Source organism: Phyllobates terribilis, unplaced genomic scaffold (genome assembly GCF_046119375.1).
Source record: "Phyllobates terribilis strain yellow unplaced genomic scaffold, ASM4611937v1 Scaffold_5__5_contigs__length_657084704, whole genome shotgun sequence".
NCBI classification, from domain to species: domain Eukaryota; kingdom Metazoa; phylum Chordata; class Amphibia; order Anura; family Dendrobatidae; genus Phyllobates; species Phyllobates terribilis.
In genome coordinates, this window is record NW_027362765.1 from 654,967,024 (window position 1) to 654,981,367 (window position 14,344).

At 42.2% G+C, this 14,344-nt stretch overlaps 4 non-coding genes and 3 pseudogenes across 4 annotated transcripts; all 7 read left to right on the plus strand.

Moving 5' to 3' along the window:
- Nucleotides 1-5,358: 5,358 nt before the first annotated feature.
- On the plus strand, nt 5,359-5,548 carry LOC141150670 (U2 spliceosomal RNA). Its single transcript, XR_012246809.1, has one exon. It is a non-coding gene; the product is annotated as a U2 spliceosomal RNA (small nuclear RNA).
- A 1,112-nt stretch (nt 5,549-6,660) lies between these two features.
- LOC141149097 (U2 spliceosomal RNA) lies at nt 6,661-6,851 on the plus strand. The gene has a single exon (XR_012245409.1). It is a non-coding gene; the product is annotated as a U2 spliceosomal RNA (small nuclear RNA).
- Nucleotides 6,852-7,966: 1,115 nt separating this feature from the next.
- On the plus strand, nt 7,967-8,058 carry LOC141151164 (U2 spliceosomal RNA; annotated as a pseudogene).
- A 760-nt stretch (nt 8,059-8,818) lies between these two features.
- Nucleotides 8,819-9,047, plus strand: LOC141150830 (U2 spliceosomal RNA; annotated as a pseudogene).
- Nucleotides 9,048-11,482: 2,435 nt separating this feature from the next.
- LOC141150662 (U2 spliceosomal RNA) lies at nt 11,483-11,687 on the plus strand (annotated as a pseudogene).
- A 1,115-nt stretch (nt 11,688-12,802) lies between these two features.
- On the plus strand, nt 12,803-12,993 carry LOC141149099 (U2 spliceosomal RNA). The gene has a single exon (XR_012245411.1). It is a non-coding gene; the product is annotated as a U2 spliceosomal RNA (small nuclear RNA).
- A 1,115-nt stretch (nt 12,994-14,108) lies between these two features.
- LOC141149630 (U2 spliceosomal RNA) lies at nt 14,109-14,299 on the plus strand. Its single transcript, XR_012245922.1, has one exon. It is a non-coding gene; the product is annotated as a U2 spliceosomal RNA (small nuclear RNA).
- The last annotated feature ends 45 nt before the right edge of the window (nt 14,300-14,344 follow it).

A 14,344-nucleotide genomic window follows, 5' to 3' on the forward strand; every position in this document is an offset into this window, starting at 1 on the left:
ACGGGAGTCCAGGAGCTCATCTCCACAAATGGACTTTTCAGGATCCTTGGGTGGCTCCGTAGTTTGAAACCAATTCTGGTTATCGCTTCTCGGCCTTTTGGCTAAGATCAAGTGCTTTATTGCAGGAGATTGTAGTTGAAGGGCACTCGGGTACCCCTCTCCTTGGCCTGGCAGGATCGTCCACTTTGGTGGACTTAACCTGCTTGCTGCTATTAGGGAGAGGGCTTAGTCCCAGGGTAACGAGTTGCGATCCCCCAGCTTCCAGGTGTTTTTCGCTGCAAGAACACTGGGAGCGCAGATTGCAAGCGGCTGCAATTTGCAACCTTGTTGCGTTTTTCCATGGAGGTTGACCCTAACCTCGTGCCTCTTTATGCGAGGCTAAAAAACTCTATCCGAGTTCACTTCACGGCGGGTGGCTCGGATATGAGGAAATTAGGGTATGTAGTCCAGGACGTGCTCAGGAACCTTCTTGGCGTACAAAGGAATGAAATTCTCTCCATCCAGGATTATCCCAGAAGAGGTGACTATGACATCACATTCACCGGAGAAGGTATTTTTAGAGATGTACTAGAAAAGTTAAAAAAAAGTTGAAAATAGTCCTGTTTTGAAAGGGATACAAATTGTTGAGCACGTCCTGGATGAGGTAAGACTGGTTATTGTAAAAATATTTTCGCCCTTTGTTTCTGCTCCAGAAGTAATGTCATTTCTAGCAATTTATTTTAAAAGTGTTAAATGTATTGGGAAGATATTAAACGAATATAACATATGGACATCTAAGTGGAAATTCCTTGTGAAGTGTACAAGAGATCCAAATACACCAGGTGGTATACGGCTCCCCCCTGCCCGTTTCAAAATTGGGCAAACAAATGGGGATTTCTTCTTTTCTGGGATGCCAGTATATTGCAGAAATTGTGGGCGCTATGGTCATTCAAAAGAAAACTGTCATGTATCATGTAGAAATTGCGCTAGTGAAGAACATGAGACAAAAGAATGCCCTAAGGAAAAGAAATGCAGTTTTTGCCAGACTCCAGGTCACTTTTATTTTTCTTGCCCTCACAGATTTCGGGAAGATGAGCAAAAGGGGAAGTCCAAGACGTCTGACCAAGGACCAAAAGATCAGACCACCCCTCAGGAGGAGGAACAACAACCTGGAGCCTCTGGAGACAATAAGGGCGTACCAAATAGTGAAGTGTCTCCAGAGTCTATGACAGGTAAAATACCAAATCCCAAAACCTGGCTGCAGGACCTGCGGGAGTCCAAAAGGAGGGCTGAGAAGGAGCAGAAGGGCACTACTGGTAAGGTCAAAAGGGACCGGCAAAAGGCCGACACAGAAGCCCATGCCCAGTCTGGGTCTCCTAGTGCTGAGGGCGCTGAGTGGATAAAGGTGGGTCCTAAGAAAAAGAAAAAGGGTGGTTCGGAGGAGGCAGCAGGAGGTGAACAGATGGACACTTCTCCAGAAGGGGACGTGGACGCTGGACCCTCAGGGGTTTCGGTCTCCGCTGCTACAGGTGGGGACCGGGATCTTGCTGACTCTGAAGAGTCAGAGGCTCTGCCTTGTGCGCAACCTCCTCCTATAGGACGACCTTCTACAGGTCAAACAGGGGCGGCGGAACCCCTCGGGGACCCACCTGATGAGGAACTGCATGGCCAGCCAATGGAGACCCAGCGGGTTCTGCCAGCCAGCCCTCCGAGCTATGCCAGTGTAGCGTCGGGTTTATATAAATGTGGTAATCTTTCCTCCTCCACGGAGACTCTCGTGACGATACTATCAGATGAGGAGGGAGGCGCAAGCCCAGTGGTCTGATCAGGTTCATCGGACAGGTAAATCCGTTGCTCTTAGTTACCTAAGTAAAATTTCTACATTTTCTAATGATGGCTGAACTCAAAGGTATTTCCCTCAACGTGAGAGGCATAAAATCTAACACGAGAAGAACTGCTCTTTTTAATTTTTTTACGTGTTTTACTGCATCTGTATTTTTTCTGCAAGAATGTAATATCCCACATGAAATGTCATATCAAAAATATAAAGATGAGTGGAAGTGTGGGCCATCTGTCTGGTCCGGATCGAATGCTGCAGGATCAGCGGGTGTAGCCATACTTTTTAAAGGGAACGTTTTAATTGATTTTATTCAGGAAATTTTACCAGGTCGTATTTTATTAGTGAAAGCTTTTATTGATGGTATTAGATGGCAGTTTTTAAATTTTTATGGATCCCCAGAGAAAAATGAAAGAGCCGAAATGCTTGATCTTTTACCATTATTTATTAATAACTCTGAACCTTTTATCTTAGCAGGGGATTTTAATTGTGTTTTAAAAGGTGAAAACCGGCGCTCCAGCTCTGTAAGCAGGAACTACGATAAAACCTCAGGTATGCTACATGATATAGTCAAAGATGCTAAATTGATAGACATATATAAAGAGTGTCATAGTGACAGCCCAGAGGATGCCGGTTTCACTTGGAGCAATGCTAATTGTAGCTCTAGGATTGATTTTATTTTTGGTTCAGATAAAACAATACCTGCCAAATGTGAAGTTTTAACTAATATATTTTCAGACCATAAACTTTTATCCTTTACCATAAAAGTAAATGACAACAAAAAATGTGGTAAGAAAAGCTGGAAAATGAACGTATCCCTTTTAACCGACCCGCAGATTTTATAAGATTTTATTGAGTTTTATAGGAAATGTAGAAAAGGGAAAAAAAACAAATGAGACTATGAGTGTATGGTGGGATAGAATGAAAGTAAAAATAAAAGACTTTTTTATTAAAAAGAGTATATGTAGAGCCAAAGAAAAATATGAAGAATATAGAATTTTAAATACCCGCCTACAAACATTATTTAAGCTCAGAGACAATGGGATAGATGTACAAGTTGATATTTCAAACTTAAAAGAAGAGATTTCAAAATGGCTAGAACAAAAAGGAAAATAGATAATTTTTCGTTCTAGAGTACAACATATAGAAGAAAATGAAAAGTGTTCCAGATATTTTTTTAGGAAAAATAAAAAAGAAAAAGTGATAATTGACCATATAGATGGTGAGAATAATATAAAAAATATGCTGGGTAAAGTTGAGGTTTTTTTTTCTAATCTTTTTAATGGAAAAAATATAGATAATAAATTAATGGATGATTCGCTGCAAGGACTAACAGCTGTTTTAGATCCCGCATCCCAAGAGTTTTTATCCCAAGTTTTAACGGAACAAGAAGTGTTAAAAACTATTAAAAGTTTTAAAACTGGAAAGGTCCCTGGTCCTGATGGCATCCCAATAGAATTTTATGTATGTTTTTATGATATTTTAAAAGATGATTTGTTTTATTTGTTTACTGAGGTTTTTAATAATAAGGTTTTATTAAATTCCTGGAAGAAAGGTGAAGTCTCCCTCCTATACAAAAAAGGCGATAAATCAAAATTAGAAAACTGGAGACCAATAACACTTTTAAATTGTGACTATAAAATAATGGCTAAAATTTGTGCAAATCGTCTAAAAGAAGTCATCAGCAAAGTTATTCATTCTAATCAAGTGTGTGGGGTGCCGGGGCGCAGTATATGGGACAATCTGAATTTAGTGAAAGACTGTATTGAGGATGTGAAAGACAGAAAGGGGAAAATGGCGATTTTATCTATTGATTTTGAAAAAGCATTTGACCGTGTCTCACACTTTTATCTTTTTAAAGTTTTAGAGAAAATGGGCATACCAGAAGGGTTTTTACTATCGCTTAAAGCATTTTACAAGGATTGTACAAGTAAGATTTTAGTGAATGGTTTTAAGACACAAGAGGTATTTTTACGGTCAGGGGTGAAACAGGGATGCCCTCTGTCCCCCCTACTGTTTATCTGTGCACTGGAACCAATGTTATGTGCAATACGCCAAAATAAACAGATATGCGGTGTCCCTCTGCCTGGAAGCGGTGGTTTGGAGGCCAAGGTTGTAGGCTACATGGATGACGTGGCGGTCTTGTGTACAGATGCACCATCACTTACGGCCACTCTCCATCAAGTGCAATCCTTTTGTCTAGCTTCTGGTTTTAAAATCAATTTTAATAAGTGTAACATTTTAAGTGTTGGGGGGATGATTTTACGTGATGTACCAATTAATGTCTCCGAATCCATTTCCATTTTAGGTATATCATTCACTGAAAATAATGATGGTTATAATAGTTGGGAAACAGTTACACAGAAAGTAAATACGAAAATATGTATGTGGAACATGAGGAGACTTACAATGGAGGGTAAAGTATTGGTTTTAAAGATGGTGATTTTACCTCTTTTATTGTATCTTAGCATGGTTTTCCCCCCGCCTGTTAATGTTTTAAAAAAGATAACCAAAACCTGTTTTACCTTCTTTTGGAACTCAAAAATGGAAAAGCTGAAAAGAGAAATCGTGATGAAATCAAAAGTAAAAGGTGGTAAAGATTTTCCAGATTTTAATAGGTTTCTTTTAATCCATCTGTTCGTTTACTGTTTTAATGCCCTTTTTAAGAATCACTATTGGTCCTTTTTTATGCGTTTTAATACAGGATTTTTTATGAGAAAGTTTGGATGGTATGAAGTTAATATATCTGTGCCCCATGCTTTTAATTTGTCGACGCATTATGAGATTTTAAGGAAAATAGTGTCCGATTTTAATTTAGGGACTAAGAAAATAGAGGAATTAAGAAATAGTAAGAAGCTAATTAAAGAAATACGTAAAAGTGAGGAAATATGTAATGTTGACAGATATGATGATGACAAATCTATGTCTATCTGGAAAATGATTAACGTTTTTTATCTTTTTAATGAACAGAGAGATCTGGCTTGGAGTTGCATGCACCGCTGTCTTCCTTGCCGGGCATTCCAATACAGAAGAGGATTTGTGAGGTCTGCCATCTGCCCAAGAGCCGGATGCCAAGAAGAGGAAACGGTGGAACATCTATTATGGACATGTAATTTTGCAAAGGATTTCTGGAGAAGACTGCTCCCCTTACTGGAAAGGGTGGCAGACCTCAAGGACTTTACATATAAAACTGTGCTATACGGACTTATGGAATGCCCCACAATGGACCAGTACACAATGGCTTGGAAGACAGTGAACTGCGCCAAGTCATCTCTCTGGAAAGCGCGCAACATTGCTATTTTTAAACAAGATGTTTTATCAGTGAATGATGTTTTAAGTTTATGTTTATGTGAAATGTATACTTATTATTTAATTGACAAAAAGAAGAATGTACATATTTCCAAAAAATGGCTTGTTGACCAATGGAACCTAATTATTTAAAATCTTTGCATTTTTTTGTTTTGTAAATTTCATTTGTCTTTTAACGTTTGGTATTTGTCTAACTATGCTTGTAATTTGTTAAAGTTTTAATAAACGGTTTTATCCCTCTGCAGGGGATAGCCAAATTAAAAAAAAAAATCTGTTCTTATCAGTTTAATATCTGATACGTCCCCTATCTGGGGACCATATATTAAATGGATTTTTAGAACAGGGAGATGGAAAAAAAGCTTGCTCTGTCCACTCCACGCATTGACCTGGTATTGCAGTATCTCCAGGACCGGTGCACCCCTTCTTTAATGCAGTTTCTAAAATCAGAAAGAATTGAATTCAATGTTTTTTGTTCATTTTGCTTGTTTGTCGGATTTTGGGATGGACTCTTTGGCTTTGCTTTTCTTCTCCTCATTGGATTTTTCATGTTCAAAGTTGCAGAAGCCAGATTACAAGCTCATTTTGGTTCAACTTCAGCAACTGTGCATTGCATTGCCATGTAATGTGATGCAATGCTATCTTTCTAGCTCTCCCTTTTTACTTCCTTTTGGATAAACAGACATATTAGGCAAGCATTTTGGAGCTTTCACCTAAATAACTACAGGTGGTGAGATAAGCTGCACAATATAATTGACCTTTCAGTATATTGTTGCACACACACCATCTATTTAGCAAATGCCCTTGTTATCAACAGCAGCCTTTTAAACTCACCTGAGCTAACAGGTATGTGCGCTGGTTACTCTGCTGCGCTTAAAATTTCTTTTTTGGTTTGCTACAATGCCTTTTCTGAAACGTTGTCTCCTTCTGCTGGAACACTGACTTCTTTCATTTAATGCCTGCAGACTATAAAAGAGAACCCAACCCAAAAAGTTTGGTTGATTAGTCTGTGGCATTCTGTTAAACTGTTACTTATGGCGGTCTCTGTGAGCTTCTCAGCGACATTCAGCCAGCCAGGTATCCTGCCTGCAGTAGATGGAATGTGGCAATGGAACGCTGGCTGCGCGTGTCATAATAGGCTCTGAGCCTTTATATACCTGTGCACAGCAGCAGCCACCTTCAGTCTGCTGCTGGACAGCCAGCAGCAGCAGCAGGAGAGGTATGTAATCAGGAGCCCTCCTGCTAAGGGTAGACAGCTGCTTGTTCCACCCCACCCCCCGCCTTAATTGGTTCTCCTCCCTTCCAACGGTGTTGAGGCGGGTGGGAACAGCAGGGGGTGAAGGTGCTGTGTTTAAAGAGGTGGAGTTATGCAGATCTAAAACGCATGGATTGCAGCAGCAGCAAGCCGAAAAGTGCAGGCATGTAAGGGATCTAGAGGTTGACAACATGTCTTCTTAACGGGAGTCCAGGAGCTCATCTCCACAAATGGACTTTTCAGGATCCTTGGGTGGCTCCGTAGTTTGAAACCAATTCTGGTTATCGCTTCTCGGCCTTTTGGCTAAGATCAAGTGTAGTATCTGTTCTTATCAGTTTAATATCTGATACGTCCCCTATCTGGGGACCATATATTAAATGGATTTTTAGAACAGGGAGATGGAAAAAGAGCTTGCTCTGTCCACTCCACGCATTGACCTGGTATTGCAGTATCTCCAGGACCGGTGCACCCCTTCTTTAATGCAGTTTCTAAAATCAGAAAGAATTGAATTCAATGTTTTTTGTTCATTTTGCTTGTTTGTCGGATTTTGGGATGGACTCTTTGGCTTTGCTTTTCTTCTCCTCATTGGATTTTTCATGTTCAAAGTTGCAGAAGCCAGATTACAAGCTCATTTTGGTTCAACTTCAGCAACTGTGCATTGCATTGCCATGTAATGTGATGCAATGCTATCTTTCTAGCTCTCCCTTTTTACTTCCTTTTGGATAAACAGACATATTAGGCAAGCATTTTGGAGCTTTCACCTAAATAACTACAGGTGGTGAGATAAGCTGCACAATATAATTGACCTTTCAGTATATTGTTGCACACACACCATCTATTTAGCAAATGCCCTTGTTATCAACAGCAGCCTTTTAAACTCACCTGAGCTAACAGGTATGTGCGCTGGTTACTCTGCTGCGCTTAAAATTTCTTTTTTGGTTTGCTACAATGCCTTTTCTGAAACGTTGTCTCCTTCTGCTGGAACACTGACTTCTTTCATTTAATGCCTGCAGACTATAAAAGAGAACCCAACCCAAAAAGTTTGGTTGATTAGTCTGTGGCATTCTGTTAAACTGTTGCTTATGGCGGTCTCTGTGAGCTTCTCAGCGACATTCAGCCAGCCAGGTATCCTGCCTGCAGTAGATGGAATGTGGCAATGGAACGCTGGCTGCGCGTGTCATAATAGGCTCTGAGCCTTTATATACCTGTGCACAGCAGCAGCCACCTTCAGTCTGCTGCTGGACAGCCAGCAGCAGCAGCAGCAGGAGAGGTATGTAATCAGGAGCCCTCCTGCTAAGGGTAGACAGCTGCTCGTTCCACCCCACCCCCCGCCTTAATTGGTTCTCCTCCCTTCCAACGGTGTTGAGGCGGGTGGGAACAGCAGGGGGTGAAGGTGCTGTGTTTAAAGAGGTGGAGTTATGCAGATCTAAAACGCGTCGATTGCAGCAGCAGCAAGCCGAAAAGTGCAGGCATGTAAGGGATCTAGAGGTTGACAACATGTCTTCTTAACGGGAGTCCAGGAGCTCATCTCCACAAATGGACTTTTCAGGATCCTTGGGTGGCTCCGTAGTTTGAAACCAATTCTGGTTATCGCTTCTCGGCCTTTTGGCTAAGATCAAGTGTAGTATCTTTTGAAAAGGCGGTTTTGGATGTTGGCCGCCCTAGTAGATTGATACATTATGCACACTGGGGTTTAGGCGCTTGTTAGTACGCCAGGTGGCTAATATAGTCATCTGGTGGAAAGCATGGCCCCCCAGGATCGACGCCATTGGGCCGGGGAAGATCGAAAGCCCGAAGTGTGAAGTGCCCCAGGAGTGGTGACCCTGGGGTGCCTTAACTCACTGGGATTGGGAACCCCACTTGAGTTTATGGCACATTTGCACAAGCACTTCAAATTTTCTTTCTTCGCACACACCCTTATTCCGGGCCTTCTGGCCTTAGGATGGGGAATTTTTCAATTCCCGGTCGAAGGTCCGGGCAGTATTATACTGTGAAACCTTCACTATTTATTTAATTTCTTTGTCACTGTGTGTCCACTTATTCACGTGTGTCACGTCCTACTAGGATTTTGTCGGGATGCGGTTCCCTTACGGGTTCCTCTCTTGGCAGGTCTAGGGGGGGAGTGTGTGGCCATCAGGTTCCGCTCCCCCCTGAACCCCCCTGGCTCTCCTCTTTCGGGAGGAGAGCGTTGTTGGCTCCCCTCTTCCGGGAGGGGAGCACAGTCTTTGGCTCCCAGTGCCTTGCTCGGGTGAGAACTCGGGCAGGTGCTGGGGGTAAGATTGGGTCGCCTCTGGCTTCGGCTGGAGGTGGCTTTTTGTCCCTGTTCCTCGCTGTGGCCTTTTGGCTCGGAGGGACGGGGAATGGTTTGGGGGACCCTTCTCCTTTTGGAGAGGGTTTCAAGAAGACCAGCATCCTAGTGCACTTTTTTTGTGGCACTTGTCACTTTTTTAAGCGCACTCGGGTTTTGTACACGAATTCGGGCTAAAAAAAAAAAAAGAAAAAAAAAAAAAAAAAAAATCTGTTCTTATCAGTTTAATATCTGATACGTCCCCTATCTGGGGACCATATATTAAATGGATTTTTAGAACAGGGAGATGGAAAAAGAGCTTTCTCTGTCCACTCCACGCATTGACCTGGTATTGCAGTATCTCCAGGACCGGTGCACCCCTTCTTTAATGCAGTTTCTAAAATCAGAAAGAATTGAATTCAATGTTTTTTGTTCATTTTGCTTGTTTGTCGGATTTTGGGATGGACTCTTTGGCTTTGCTTTTCTTCTCCTCATTGGATTTTTCATGTTCAAAGTTGCAGAAGCCAGATTACAAGCTCATTTTGGTTCAACTTCAGCAACTGTGCATTGCATTGCCATGTAATGTGATGCAATGCTATCTTTCTAGCTCTCCCTTTTTACTTCCTTTTGGATAAACAGACATATTAGGCAAGCATTTTGGAGCTTTCACCTAATTAACTACAGTTGGTGACATAAGCTGCACAATATAATTGACCTTTCAGTATATTGTTGCACACACACCATCTATTTAGCAAATGCCCTTGTTATCAACAGCAGCCTTTTAAACTCACCTGAGCTAACAGGTATGTGCGCTGGTTACTCTGCTGCGCTTAAAATTTCTTTTTTGGTTTGCTACAATGCCTTTTCTGAAACGTTGTCTCCTTCTGCTGGAACACTGACTTCTTTCATTTAATGCCTGCAGACTATAAAAGAGAACCCAACCCAAAAAGTTTGGTTGATTAGTCTGTGGCATTCTGTTAAACTGTTGCTTATGGCGGTCTCTGTGAGCTTCTCAGCGACATTCAGCCAGCCAGGTATCCTGCCTGCAGTAGATGGAATGTGGCAATGGAACGCTGGCTGCGCGTGTCATAATAGGCTCTGAGCCTTTATATACCTGTGCACAGCAGCAGCCACCTTCAGTCTGCTGCTGGACAGCCAGCAGCAGCAGCAGGAGAGGTATGTAATCAGGAGCCCTCCTGCTAAGGGTAGACAGCTGCTCGTTCCACCCCACCCCCCGCCTTAATTGGTTCTCCTCCCTTCCAACGGTGTTGAGGCGGGTGGGAACAGCAGGGGGTGAAGGTGCTGTGTTTAAAGAGGTGGAGTTATGCAGATCTAAAACGCGTGGATTGCAGCAGCAGCAAGCCGAAAAGTGCAGGCATGTAAGGGATCTAGAGGTTGACAACATGTCTTCTTAACGGGAGTCCAGGAGCTCATCTCCACAAATGGACTTTTCAGGATCCTTGGGTGGCTCCGTAGTTTGAAACCAATTCTGGTTATCGCTTCTCGGCCTTTTGGCTAAGATCAAGTGCAGTGATCTAGCGGTTGCTGCCTTGGTCTTGACTGGGAGGTGCTTGGGGTACCCGGCTCCTTGGCCTGGGGGGATCGCTACACTCTTCGGTGGAGCTAAACCCCCCTGCTGCTATTAGGGAGTCGGATTAGTCCCTGGGCAACGAGAGGCGATCACCTTGTCACCACACATAGCTGTGGGGGACAACTGTCGCCACACATAGCTGTGGTGGCAACATTTGGAGGATTAAAAGGAAAAACGGAAGGAAAACGGATTGTTGAGATGGAGTTTTGGAAAAAGAAGAGATGCTTACGTTTTTTTGTGAAACGGGAGACGGAAGAAACTTTTTTGGAAGAAAAATGGATTCTGGAAATTTTGAGGAAACATGAAGTTTTGGAGAAGGATATCTACTGTATGCAAGAAATAAAGCAAGGTAAAGTTTGTGATGTGACTCTAGTTTCTGAGGAAAAGTGCATTCATTTTTTCAAATGCTGGAGTGAAGAGGATTCTGGGAAAATTGGAGTAAGTGCATCATTCATGGGGAAACCGAAGAGTGTGATAATTTACATGGACAATTCGTTTGTGGAAATAGAGGAGATAATGGTTTTTTTGGAATCTAAATGTAAGATGGTAAAGTTTCAGAAATTATACAGGAACAAAGTTGGTATTTGGAACGGAAAGAGACGTTTTTTGGTGTGGACAACAGGAGAAGAAAATTTGCATAATGGGAGGATTATGGTAAACGGGAGTTCTGGGTATTGTTACATGGAAAGCAGCAAAGGAACTTTTGAAAAGAACTTTGGAGGACAAAAGGAAGATATTGGTGATAAAATGAAGAAGGAAGTTGATGCGATAATTATAGAGGAGAATAAGCAGGGAAAAGAAGTTGAAAGTTTAAAGGTGAAGAAAAAGGTAACGGTACAGGAAAATTGTGGATCAAGGAAAGTATCTGGTGAAAAGAAAGAAGTAAAAGAGGAAAAGGGTAAAGTTTTGGAGAAGGTGGTGACTTTCAGAGATGATGAGGAAGAGTATGATTGGGAACAGATGCGGTTAGAGCATGAGGAGGAAGAAAAGAAGTTAAGGGGTTTTGTTGGGAGGAAAGTAAAAGGGAAAAAGGGGATATTTAGTTTGGGAAACCGGGTGAAGTAATGTCAGTTGTGATTTGTTTGGAAACTGTTGAAACTGTAAAGGAATTGTTATGTTTAACTTTATATATATTAATTCAAATGAAAAAATATAAATATAATATCTAAACACGATGATGGAACTAAAATCTTGAGATTAGTGATATATGATTTAAGATTATAAAACTTAATTTCTGAGTGTTTGGAAAAAAAAAAAAAATAAAAAAAATAAAAAAAAATCTGTTCTTATCAGTTTAATATCTGATACGTCCCCTATCTGGGGACCATATATTAAATGGATTTTTAGAACAGGGAGATGGAAAAAGAGCTTGCTCTGTCCACTCCACGCATTGACCTGGTATTGCAGTATCTCCAGGACCGGTGCACCCCTTCTTTAATGCAGTTTCTAAAATCAGAAAGAATTGAATTCAATGTTTTTTGTTCATTTTGCTTGTTTGTCGGATTTTGGGATGGACTCTTTGGCTTTGCTTTTCTTCTCCTCATTGGATTTTTCATGTTCAAAGTTGCAGAAGCCAGATTACAAGCTCATTTTGGTTCAACTTCAGCAACTGTGCATTGCATTGCCATGTAATGTGATGTAATGCTATCTTTCTAGCTCTCCCTTTTTACTTCCTTTTGGATAAACAGACATATTAGGCAAGCATTTTGGAGCTTTCACCTAAATAACTACAGGTGGTGAGATAAGCTGCACAATATAATTGACCTTTCAGTATATTGTTGCACACACACCATCTATTTAGCAAATGCCCTTGTTATCAACAGCAGCCTTTTAAACTCACCTGAGCTAACAGGTATGTGCGCTGGTTACTCTGCTGCGCTTAAAATTTCTTTTTTGGTTTGCTACAATGCCTTTTCTGAAACGTTGTCTCCTTCTGCTGGAACACTGACTTCTTTCATTTAATGCCTGCAGACTATAAAAGAGAACCCAACTCAAAAAGTTTGGTTGATTAGTCTGTGGCATTCTGTTAAACTGTTGCTTATGGCGGTCTCTGTGAGCTTCTCAGCGACATTCAGCCAGCCAGGTATCCTGCCTGCAGTAGATGGAATGTGGCAATGGAACGCTGGCTGCGCGTGTCATAATAGGCTCTGAGCCTTTATATACCTGTGCACAGCAGCAGCCACCTTCAGTCTGCTGCTGGACAGCCAGCAGCAGCAGCAGCAGGAAAGGTATGTAATCAGGAGCCCTCCTGCTAAGGGTAGACAGCTGCTCGTTCCACCCCACCCCCCGCCTTAATTGGTTCTCCTCCCTTCCAACGGTGTTGAGGCGGGTGGGAACAGCAGGGGGTGAAGGTGCTGTGTTTAAAGAGGTGGAGTTATGCAGATCTAAAACGCGTGGATTGCAGCAGCAACAAGCCGAAAAGTGCAGGCATGTAAGGGATCTAGAGGTTGACAACATGTCTTCTTAACGGGAGTCCAGGAGCTCATCTCCACAAATGGACTTTTCAGGATCCTTGGGTGGCTCCGTAGTTTGAAACCAATTCTGGTTATCGCTTCTCGGCCTTTTGGCTAAGATCAAGTGTAGTATCTGTTCTTATCAGTTTAATATCTGATACGTCCCCTATCTGGGGACCATATATTAAATGGATTTTTAGAACAGGGAGATGGAAAAAGAGCTTGCTCTGTCCACTCCACGCATTGACCTGGTATTGCAGTATCTCCAGGACCGGTGCACCCCTTCTTTAATGCAGTTTCTAAAATCAGAAAGAATTGAATTCAATGTTTTTTGTTCATTTTGCTTGTTTGTCGGATTTTGGGATGGACTCTTTGGCTTTGCTTTTCTTCTCCTCATTGGATTTTTCATGTTCAAAGTTGCAGAAGCCAGATTACAAGCTCATTTTGGTTCAACTTCAGCAACTGTGCATTGCATTGCCATGTAATGTGATGCAATGCTATCTTTCTAGCTCTCCCTTTTTACTTCCTTTTGGATAACCAGACATATTAGGCAAGCATTTTGGAGCTTTCACCTAAATAACTACAGGTGGTGAGATAAGCTGCACAATATAATTGACCTTTCAGTATATTGTTGCACACACACCATCTATATAGCAAATGCCCTTGTTATCAACAGCAGCCTTTTAAACTCACCTGAGCTAACAGGTATGTGCGCTGGTTACTCTGCTGCGCTTAAAATTTATTTTTTGGTTTGCTACAATGCCTTTTCTGAAACGTTGTCTCCTTCTGCTGGAACACTGACTTCTTTCATTTAATGCCTGCAGACTATAAAAGAGAACCCAACCCAAAAAGTTTGGTTGATTAGTCTGTGGCATTCTGTTAAACTGTTGCTTATGGCAGTCTCTGTGAGCTTCTCAGCGACATTCAGCCAGCCAGGTATACTGCCTGCAGTAGATGGAATGTGGCAATGGAACGCTGGCTGCGCGTGTCATAATAGGCTCTGAGCCTTTATATACCTGTGCACAGCAGCAGCCACCTTCAGTCTGCTGCTGGACAGCCAGCAGCAGCAGCAGCAGGAGAGGTATGTAATCAGGAGCCCTCCTGCTAAGGGTAGACAGCTGCTCGTTCCACCCCACCCCCCGCCTTAATTGGTTCTCCTCCCTTCCAACGGTGTTGAGGCGGGTGGGAACAGCAGGGGGTGAAGGTGCTGTGTTTAAAGAGGTGGAGTTATGCAGATCTAAAACGCGTGGATTGCAGCAGCAGCAAGCCGAAAAGTGCAGGCATGTAAGGGATCTAGAGGTTGACAACATGTCTTCTTAACGGGAGTCCAGGAGCTCATCTCCACAAATGGACTTTTCAGGATCCTTGGGTGGCTCCGTAGTTTGAAACCAATTCTGGTTATCGCTTCTCGGCCCTTTGGCTAAGATCAAGTGTAGTATCTGTTCTTATCAGTTTAATATCTGATACGTCCCCTATCTGGGGACCATATATTAAATGGATTTTTAGAACAGGGAGATGGAAAAAGAGCTTGCTCTGTCCACTCCACGCATTGACCTGGTATTGCAGTATCTCCAGGACCGGTGCACCCCTTCTTTAATGCAGTTTCTAAAATCAGAAAGAATTGAATTCAATGTTT